This window comes from Salvelinus fontinalis, chromosome 10 (genome assembly GCF_029448725.1).
Source record: "Salvelinus fontinalis isolate EN_2023a chromosome 10, ASM2944872v1, whole genome shotgun sequence".
Classification (NCBI taxonomy): domain Eukaryota; kingdom Metazoa; phylum Chordata; class Actinopteri; order Salmoniformes; family Salmonidae; genus Salvelinus; species Salvelinus fontinalis.
Window position 1 is genome coordinate 11,103,114 of NC_074674.1, and position 9,864 is coordinate 11,112,977.

General features: G+C 40.4%; 1 non-coding gene across 1 annotated transcript; it reads left to right on the forward strand.

The window, feature by feature from the left end:
* Window positions 1-8,895: 8,895 nt before the first annotated feature.
* trnaa-ugc (transfer RNA alanine (anticodon UGC)) lies at window positions 8,896-8,971 on the forward strand. The gene has a single exon. It is a non-coding gene; the product is annotated as a tRNA-Ala (tRNA).
* The last annotated feature ends 893 nt before the right edge of the window (window positions 8,972-9,864 follow it).

Consider the following 9,864-nt stretch of genomic DNA (forward strand, 5'->3'; position numbering starts at 1 on the left):
ACACCGCTCTAGCGCTATCACCTTTCACTGCAGATGTGGAAGTGCGACATTGGCAAAAAAACGGACTTTGTAATGTTATTGGACACTTAATAAACCCCACAGATAATTTTGACAATAATTCTGATCATAAAGTACTCTTAAAACCTTAATAGGGGTCCTATTGAGGTCATTTTGACCATAGTCCAGCAGCAGTCCACAAAGATGTGGACTTTGTGATAGCAGCACCAAATTTCACACACAGCTAGGGCATGTCTCAATAAGTATTCTTGGCTATAGTACCATCGCAGATTTTGTCCATTACTCCACTGGACGTCATTTCCAATATGGACGCTGAAAAATAGGCTAAGAAACCCAAGATAGGTAACTGGTTGGATAGATGTCACCAGGGGTACTCTGCTCCGGCCAGACAGCAAGCAGACGACAAAAAAAGTACCAAAGTTCACATATTTATTAACTTCTTGCAACTATAGGGGGTGCTGTTTCGCATTAGCATAATTTTCTCTACAGATTAAACTGCCTAGTACTCAATTCTTGCTCGTACAATATGCATATTATTGTTATTATTGGATAGAAAACACTCTCTAGTTTCTATAGCCGTTTGAATTATGTCTCTGAGTGGAACAGAACTCATTCTACAGCACTTTTCCTCCCAGTGAGTGAGTTTTCAGAACTCTTGGCCTCTGGTTCCAGATCAGTTTTAAAGCCACTGTTAATCCTATGAGGATACAAACACTGCCCACGCCTTCCTCTAGATGTCAGTAAGTGGTGACAATTTGAATGGAGTCGATTGCGCAATCATTGGCTCTATAGATCACCAAATACCGGAAGTAGCGTTCCTTTGGACACTGCGCTCAACGCAAGAAGGATATCTGACTGGCCTTTTTCCAAGCCTTGGTTTAGCCAGTAATATAGCGTCGGTCATCTTCTTACTCGTTATAGGTGTTAGAAACATCATAATGTAGTTAATTTAAACCGTTTTATAGAAATTTATATCCTTTTAGTGCGATTTTGAGGCATTGCTTTGTAATAGACTTTGAAGCTCCGGGCACGTTTCGGTGTCCCGGTCGTACGTTAGTGGGCATTTCGACGGACAAGTGGACATCTTTCGACCAAAAGAAGATTAGACCCAAGAAAGGATTCATTGTCCAAGATTCTGATGGGAGAACAGCTCATAGTAAGGACAATTTATGATGATAAATCGTGTTTCTGTCGAAAAATGTTAAACGCTTATGCCGCCATTTTGTTTGCTATAGCTTCCCTTGGCGCAACCTGTATTGAAAAGTAAGGATAATTTAAAAAATGTAATTCCGCGATTGTATTAAGAATTAAATTGTCTATCAATCGCTGTCCACCCTGTATTTTTTAGTCAAGTTTATGAGTATTTATGTATAAGACTAGATCACTGTCTAATATGGTGCAGGACATTTTCTGACCAGCTGAGCTACTTTTGTCATTGTCTAACCATGATTTTGGTGGCTAAATATGCACATTTTCGAACAAACTCTATATGTATGTTGTAATATGATGTTACAGGAGTGTCATCTGAAGGTTTCTGAGAAGGTTATTGAAAAAATTAATATATTTTGGCGATGATTACGTTATCGCTCTCTTTGGCTAGAATCAATGCTCTGGTAACGTTTGCATATGTGGTATGCTAATATAACGATTTATTGTGTTTTCGCCGTAAAACACTTAAACACTTAGAAAATCTGAAATGTTGTCTGAATTCACAAGAATGTGTGTATTTCCATTGCTATGTGCTGTGTATTTTTAAGAAATGTTTTATGATGAGTAAATTGGTAATACACGTTGCTCTCTGTAGTAATTCTAGGAGCTTTGGTGAGATTTGTGATGCTGGCTGCAATGGCAAACTATGATTTATACCTGAAATATGCACATTTTTCTAACAAAACCTATCCTATACCATAAATATGTTATCAGACTGTCATCTGATGAGGTTTTATCTTGGTTAGTGGCTATCAATATCTTAGTTTAGCCGAATTGGTGATAGCTACTGGTGTTGAGAGAAAATGGTGGACAAAGAAAAATTGTGATTTTTGCTAACGTGTTTAGCTAATAGATTTACATATTGTGTCTTCCCTGTAAAACATTTAAAAAATCTGAAATGGTGGCTTTATTCACAGGATCTGTATCTTTCATTAGGTGTCTTGGACTTGTGATTTAATGATATTTAGATGCTACTATTTAATTGTGACGCTATGCTAGCGATGCTAATCAGTGTGGGGGGGGGTGGGGATGCTCCCGGACCCGGGGTAGAGGCTCCTGAAAGGTTAACTTCTCTGGGATATGTGGGACGCTAACGTCCCACTTGGCCAAAAGCCAGTAAAAATGCAGAGCGCCAAATTCAAATAAATTACTATAAAAATCAATCTTTCATGAAATCACACAAGACACCAAATTAAAGCTACACTTGTTGTGAACCCAGCCAACATGTCTGATTTCAAAAAGGATTTATGGCGAAAGCACACCAAACGATTATGCTAGGTCAGTACATAGCCACAGAAAAACAGCCATTTTCCCAGCCAAAAATAGGAGTCACAAAAAGCTGAAATAGAGGTGAAATTATTCACTAACATTTGATGATCTTCATCAGATGACACTCATAGGACATCATGTTACACAATACATGTATGTTTTGTTCGATAATGTGCATATTTATATCCACAAAGCTCAGTTTACATTGGCGCCATGTTCAGAAATGCCTCCAAAATATACGTAGAAATTGCAGAGAGCCACATCAAATAAAACAAATACTCATCATAAACTTTGATGAAAGATACATGTTTTACATAGAATTAAAGATACACTTGTTCTTAATGCAACCACTGTGTCAGATTTCAACAAACTTTACGGAAAAAGCAAACCATGCAATAATCTGAGACGGCGCTCAGATATAAGCAACATTTCTCCGCCATGTTGGAGTCAACATAAAATACGAAATTACATCATAAATATTCCCTTACCTTTGATCTTCATCAGAATGCACTCCCAGGAATCCTAGTTCCACAATTAATTGTTGTTTTGTTTGATAATGTCCATTATTTATGTCCAAGTAGCTACTTCTGTTAGCACGTATAGTACACATATCCAAACGCTCGCACAGATCCAGGCGAACGTCGGACGAAAACTTCAAAAAGTTATATTACAGGTCGAATAAACTTGTCAAACTAAGTAGAGAATCAATCTTTAGGATGTTGTTATCATAAATATTCAATAACGTTCCAACCGGAGAATTCCTATGTGTCTATAGAAGTAATGGAACGCAAGTCGATATCATGTGGAATGTGCGTGACCAGGAACTGGCACTCTACCAGACCACTGACTCAAACACCTCCCATCCGGCCCCACATCACAGTAGAAGCTTCATTCAACGTTCTACAGACTGTTGACATCTAGTGGAAGGCGTAGGACGTGCAAACAGATCCAAATCCTACTGGGATTTCAATAGGCGATGAGCTGAATATCGACCAGCCTCAGAATTTCCACTTCCTGGTTGGATTTTTTCTCAGGTTTTTGCCTGCCATATGAGTTCTGTTATACTCACAGACATCATTCAAATGGTCTTAGAAACTTATCTATCCAAATCTACTAATTATATGCATATTCTAGCTTTTATGGCTGAGTAGCAGGCAGGTTAGTTTGGGCACGCTTTTCATCCAAAATTCCAAATGCTGCCTCCTACCCTAGTGAAGTTAATGCAGCTGGCGGCCACACAAGATACTGACTGTTACTTTTGTTCAGGGACACATTATTCCATTTCTGTTAGTCACGTCTGTTGAACTTGTTCAGTTTATGTCTCAGTTGTTGAATCTTGTTATGTTCATACAAATATTTACACGTTACGTTTGCTGAAAAAAAGCAGTTGACAGTGAGTTTCTTTTTTTGCTGAGTTTATAATATGACATGCTGTTTTGTGTCAATTTTAAGAAATGTGACAGGAAACCTGCCCTGTACACATCACTTTAGGTAAAATCCCATAGAAATGCATTGTTCAGCAGAGAGAGAGGTAACCCATTATGACGAGACCTTTCAGTCTTTACACAAAGTTAGTAAACTACATAAAGATGTCTAACTATAGTGCCATTGCAGATTTAATAACCTATTATGCTCTAAAGACCAGTTTTAAAAAATGACCGCCAACCAGCTACACTGGTTCTAATTGGGCAGGATTCACATGACCATATCTCCATACATACAGCCCAATGATGACTTAAAATGTTTGAGGTGGTGTGGAGAACACAATAAAATGACATAAGTATGCCTTATGTACTGTATGTGTCCTTTAAATGTTATGTGGTGGAAACATCCGCTCAAATTACTGTTCTGTCATTTGAATTGGCCATAACTTCAATAGTAAGTGGTATATTAAGCCTAAGCATAATATACCACTTAAGGTAGCGTGGACAATACAATCAAATAGATCATGTCTGTTTTTTACTTTAGGGAACACCCATTTGACAGTTTAAAGTGTTTAAATGTAAAATACAGAAAATTAGGAAACAGATTTTTGGGGCACTTTTTCACCACTTTTGTACAAAATATTTGTCATTGGTGTCACACCCTGATCTGTTTCACCTGTCTTTGCACTTGTCTCCACCCCCCTCCAGGTGTCGCGCATCTTCCCCCATTATCCCCTGTGTATTTATACCTGTGTTCTCTGTTTGTCTGTTGCCAGTTTTGTCTCGTCAAGCCTACCAGCGGTTTTCCCTTGCTCCTGTCTTCCCAGGTTTTGACCATTCTGCCTGCCTGCCTGCCATTCTGTACCTTGTCACCCCACCCTGGAGTACTGCCTGCCCTGACCCTGAGCCTGCCTGCCGTTCTGTACCTTTCAGACTCTGCTCTGGATTACTGTCCTCTGCCTGCCCGTTGACCTGTCGTTTGCCTGCCCCCCTGTTTTTGTAATAAACTTTTGTTACTTCGAAACTGTCTGTATCTGGGTCTTCTCCTGAGTCTTGACAATTGGGCTGTATGTACCAATTATTTATGGATATATGGCCATTTGAATTATATCCAATATGGCCCTATGGAGCTGGTTGGTGGTCACTTAGGAAAACTGAATATAATCAGGGATGTAGTGCTGCCGGGCACACAGGAGCGACGAATCAATGTCTCGCAAGATCACTGAATGAATGATTAATTAGTTTTCTGCATAACAGCCTGAATATAATAGCATACTAGAATGTTGCTGTCGGACCAAAAACACCACATCGTTTCTTATGAGATCATAGGATAAATGTGCTCTGATGGAAACAATACAGGTAGGCTAGTCTGCTCAAAGAGTATTTACTCACATCATTCAAGAAGATCGAAATGTATATTCTCATGAAACTGAGTGAGATCCAATGGTTATGGTTGACATTCAGATGCAGCTTGGACATTTCACCCGTAAAACAAGCAGCATTATCATTCACAATTGACTGTGATGATGGTCAATTTTTAAATTAGGTAGGTGTAATTTGATGTATCTTTTTTGACCTTTACTACAAGGGCCCATAGAAACGCATTGAATAGCATATTCATAAATGGCAAAAAAGACAGTCAAAACATGAATCATTAAAGAGTAAGATTTTGAAATGTCTGTCCTATATCTAGGAGATACTGTATAAGAAAGCTCAGATTTTTGTTTTGTTTTTGTTGGCACAAAACTACCTCAATACTTCCATTAATTTCTATGGATAACCTTCAGACGAGTCCCGTGACACTTGTGGGGTCTTATAACACCATTGTGTTCATGAGAGCCTCCCCTTTCAACAGTGGGCTATTAGTTTGTAGATCAAACGGTTCAGACGCTACAAACAGAAGTTGGCACATCAGAGTTAACGTCTTCAGACGAATCCCGTGGGGCGTGTCGGGGTCGTACAGCAAAACGAAGACAATAATCTTGAGAGTCTCAGCTTTAATATTAGTGTGAATGCCAAACCTTTTGGACGCTACAGACGTTTTCAGGAGAAAAAGGATTTCCGGGATGTGAACTAATATCTCTACCCTAAACTGACAGATATTGATAGTGATTTTTTTGATTAAGTTACTCAGATTGACGCACGTGTGTCTTAAGTGTACTTTATGATCAGAATTATTGTCTATATTATCTGTGGGGTTTATTAAGTGGGTAGATAACTTTACAAAGTAATTTTGAGATTGTTTGGGATGATTTTACCCTATTTTCTTCGAAAAGAAAACTCAAATGGCAACCATTTTATTAAAATGGTTAATTTACAAGCTTCCGAGGCTGCCTCCAATCTTTAAAATGATTAATTCTACATCTAGAGGACTCCTGATAGCTCCAGGAGTGATGAGTATAATTTTTGTCTTTATCTGTTGTTTTGGTAAGCAGTGTCTGTATTGGATTGGCAGTGGTTTCACCACTTTTCTGACTATATAACGACCTTCTTACGATCAATCTCAGTGTGCTTCATTCTATATCAAATCAAATCAAATTGTATTGGTCACATACACATGGTTAGCAGATGTTAATGCGAGTGTAGCGAAATGCTTGTGCTTCTAGTTCCGACCATGCAGTAATATCTAACAAGTAATCTAACAATTTCACAACAACTACCTTATACACACAAGTGTAAAGGAATGAATAAGAATATGTACATATAAATATATGGATGAGCGATGGCCGAACGACATAGGCAAAATGCTGTAGACGGTATAGAGTACAGTATATACATATGAGATGAGTAATGTAGGGTATGTAAACATTATATAAAGTGGCATTGTTTAAAGTGACTATTGATACATTTATTACATTACATTTTTTATTATTAAAGTGGCTAGAGATTTGAGTCAGTATGTTGGCAGCAGCCACTCAATGTTAGTGATGGCTGTTTAACAGTCTGATGGCCTTGAGATAGAAGCTGTTTTCCAGCTTTGATGCACCTGTACTGACCTCGCCTTCTGGATGATAGCGGGGTGAACAGGCAGTGGCTCGGGTGGTTGTTGTCCTTGATGATCTTTTGGCCTCACTGTGACATCGGGCGGTGTAGGTGTCCTTCAGGGCAGGGAGTTTGCCCCCGGTGATGCGTTGTGTAGACATCACTACCCTCTGGAGAGCCTTACGGTTGTAGGCGGAGCAGTTGCCATACCAGGCGGTGATACAGCCCGACAGGATGCTCTCGATTGTGCATCTGTAAAAGTTTGTGAGTGTTTTTGGTGACAAGCCAAATTTCTTCAGCCTCCTGAGGTTGAAGAGGCGCTGTTGCACCTTTTTCACAATGCTGTCTGTGTGGGTGGACCATTTCAGTTTGTCCGTGATGTGTACGCCGAGGAACTTAAAACTTTCCACCTTCTCCACTACTGTCCCATCGATGTGGATAGGGGGGTGCTTCCTCTGCTGTTTCCTGAAATCCACGATCATCTCCTTAGTTGTTTTGACGTTGAGTGTGATAGCTAGAGAAGTCCTGATATCTCCAGGAGTGATAAATATAATGTTTGGCTTTATCTGTTGTTGTCTAGTTCTGTCTTTTTACTAGCTAGGGCCATCTGCTTTAAGTGCAATTTGTCTTCCCAGTAGCCTTCTTGGTGTGTGAACTACTGACTGCTATTAACTTGCAGATGATTGTTGATACAACAACCAGGATTAAGGGGCAGGGCAATTAGCAAGGCAATTAGCAATTAGTATTAGTACTTCAGTCTCTCCTGTTTTCTCAGCGGTGGCCAAGTTAGCGGCGGTCTGGTCACAAAACTAATACCTTCGTCAAAAGAAAGACTGTTTTACCAAGTTATTTGCGGAAGGAAAGCAAGGAAGGCTCCACACCACTCTCTCACTTGAGCATCTTACCTAGTTATTTTCAGTTACTCATTTTGCACTTTTGTTGCTTTGGCAACTGTGGACAGTGCCTTTGGAAAGTATTCAGACCCTTTGACTTTTTCAACATTTTGTTAAGTTACAGCCTTATTCTAAAATGGATTAAATATTTTTTTTTCCATCAGCAACAATACCCCATAATGAAGAAGCGAAAAAGCAGATACCTTATTTACATAAGTATTCAGACCCTTTGCTATGAGACTCAAAAATGAGCTCAGGTGATCTTGTTTCCATTGATCATCCTTGAGATGTTTCTATAACTTGATTAGAATCCACCTGTGGTAAATTCAATTGGTTGGACATGATTTGGAAAGGCACACATCTGCCTATATAAGGTCCCACAGTTGACAGTGCATGTCAGAGCAAAAACCAAGCCACGAGGTCGAAAGAATTGTCCGTAGAGCTCCGAGACAGGATTGTGTCGAGGCAAAGATCTGGAGAAGGGTAACAAAAAATATCTGCAGCATTGAAGGTCCCAAGAACACAGTGGCCTCCATTATTCTTAAATGGAAGAAGTTTGGAACCACCAAGACCCCTCCCAGAGCTGGCCGCCCGGCCAAACTGAGCAATCAGAGGAGAAGGGCCTTGGTCAGGGAGGTGACCAAGAACCCGATGATCACTCTGACAGAGCTTCGGAGTTCCTCTAAGGATATGAGAGAACCTTCCAGAAGGACATCCATCTCTGCATCGCTACACCAATCCTCAGTAAAAGGCACATGACTTCCCACTTGGAGCTTGCCAAAAGGCAACTAAACACTCCCAGACCATGTGAAACAAGATTCTCTGGTCTGATGAAACTCTGGTCTGATTGAACTTGGCCTGAATGCCAAGCGTCACAACTGGAAGAAACCTGGCACCATCCCTACAGTGAAGCATGGTCTTGGCAGCATCATCCTATGTGTATGTTTTTCAGCAACAGGGACTGGGAGACTAGTCAGGATCAAGGGAAAGATGAACGGAGCAAAGTACAGAGAGATACTTGATGAAAACCTGCTCAGGACCTCAGATTGAGACGAAGGTGCACCTTCCAACAACCATAAGTACACAGCCAAGACAACAGAGGTCCCGTGTGGCTCAGTTGGTAGAGCATGGCGCTTGCAACGCCAGGGTTGTGGGTTCGATTCCCACGGGGGACCAGTACAAAAAAAGTATGAATGTATGTACTTGTAAGTCGCTCTGGATAAGAGCGTCTGCTAAATGACTTAAATGTAAATGTAAACAGAGGAGTGGCTTTGTGACAAGACTGAAATGTCCTTGAATGGCCCAGCAAGAGCCCGGACTTGAATCCGTTCGAACATCTCTGAAGAGACCTGAACAATCGCTGTGCAGTGACACTCCCCATCCAAACCTGACAGAGCTTGAGAGGATCTGTGGAGAAGAATGGGAGAATCTACACAAATACACGTGTGCCAAGCTTTAAACGTCATACACAAGAGAATGAATGCTGTAATTGCTGCCAAAGGTGTTTCAAAGTACTGAGTAAAGGGTCTGAATATGTATGTAAATGTGATATCAGTTCTTTATTTTTAATACATTTGCAAAAAGTTCTGAAAAACATTTTTTGCTTTGTCTTTATGGGGTATTGTGTGCAGATTGATGAGGAGAAAAACGATTTAATGCATTTTAGAATAAAGGCTGTAACGTAACAAAATGTGGAAAAAGTCAAGGGGTTTGAATACTTTCCGAATGCACTGTATATTTCAGCTTGGATGTTGTCCCACCACCTCAAGATCAAGCTCAACCTCGACAAGATGGGGCTGCTCTTCCTCTCTGGGAAAGCCTGCCCACTCAAATACCTCTCCATCACAGTTGACAAATCCACAGTGTCCCACTCCCAGAGTGCAAATAACCTTGGTGTGACCCTGGACAACACCCTATCATTCTCTGCAAACATGAAAAAGTGTCTCGCTCCTGCAGGTTCATGCTCTACAACATCCGTAGAGTACGACCCTACCTCACACAGGAAGTGTCTCAAGTCCGAATCCAGGCACTTGTCATCTCCTGTGTGGACTACTATAACTTGCTGTTGG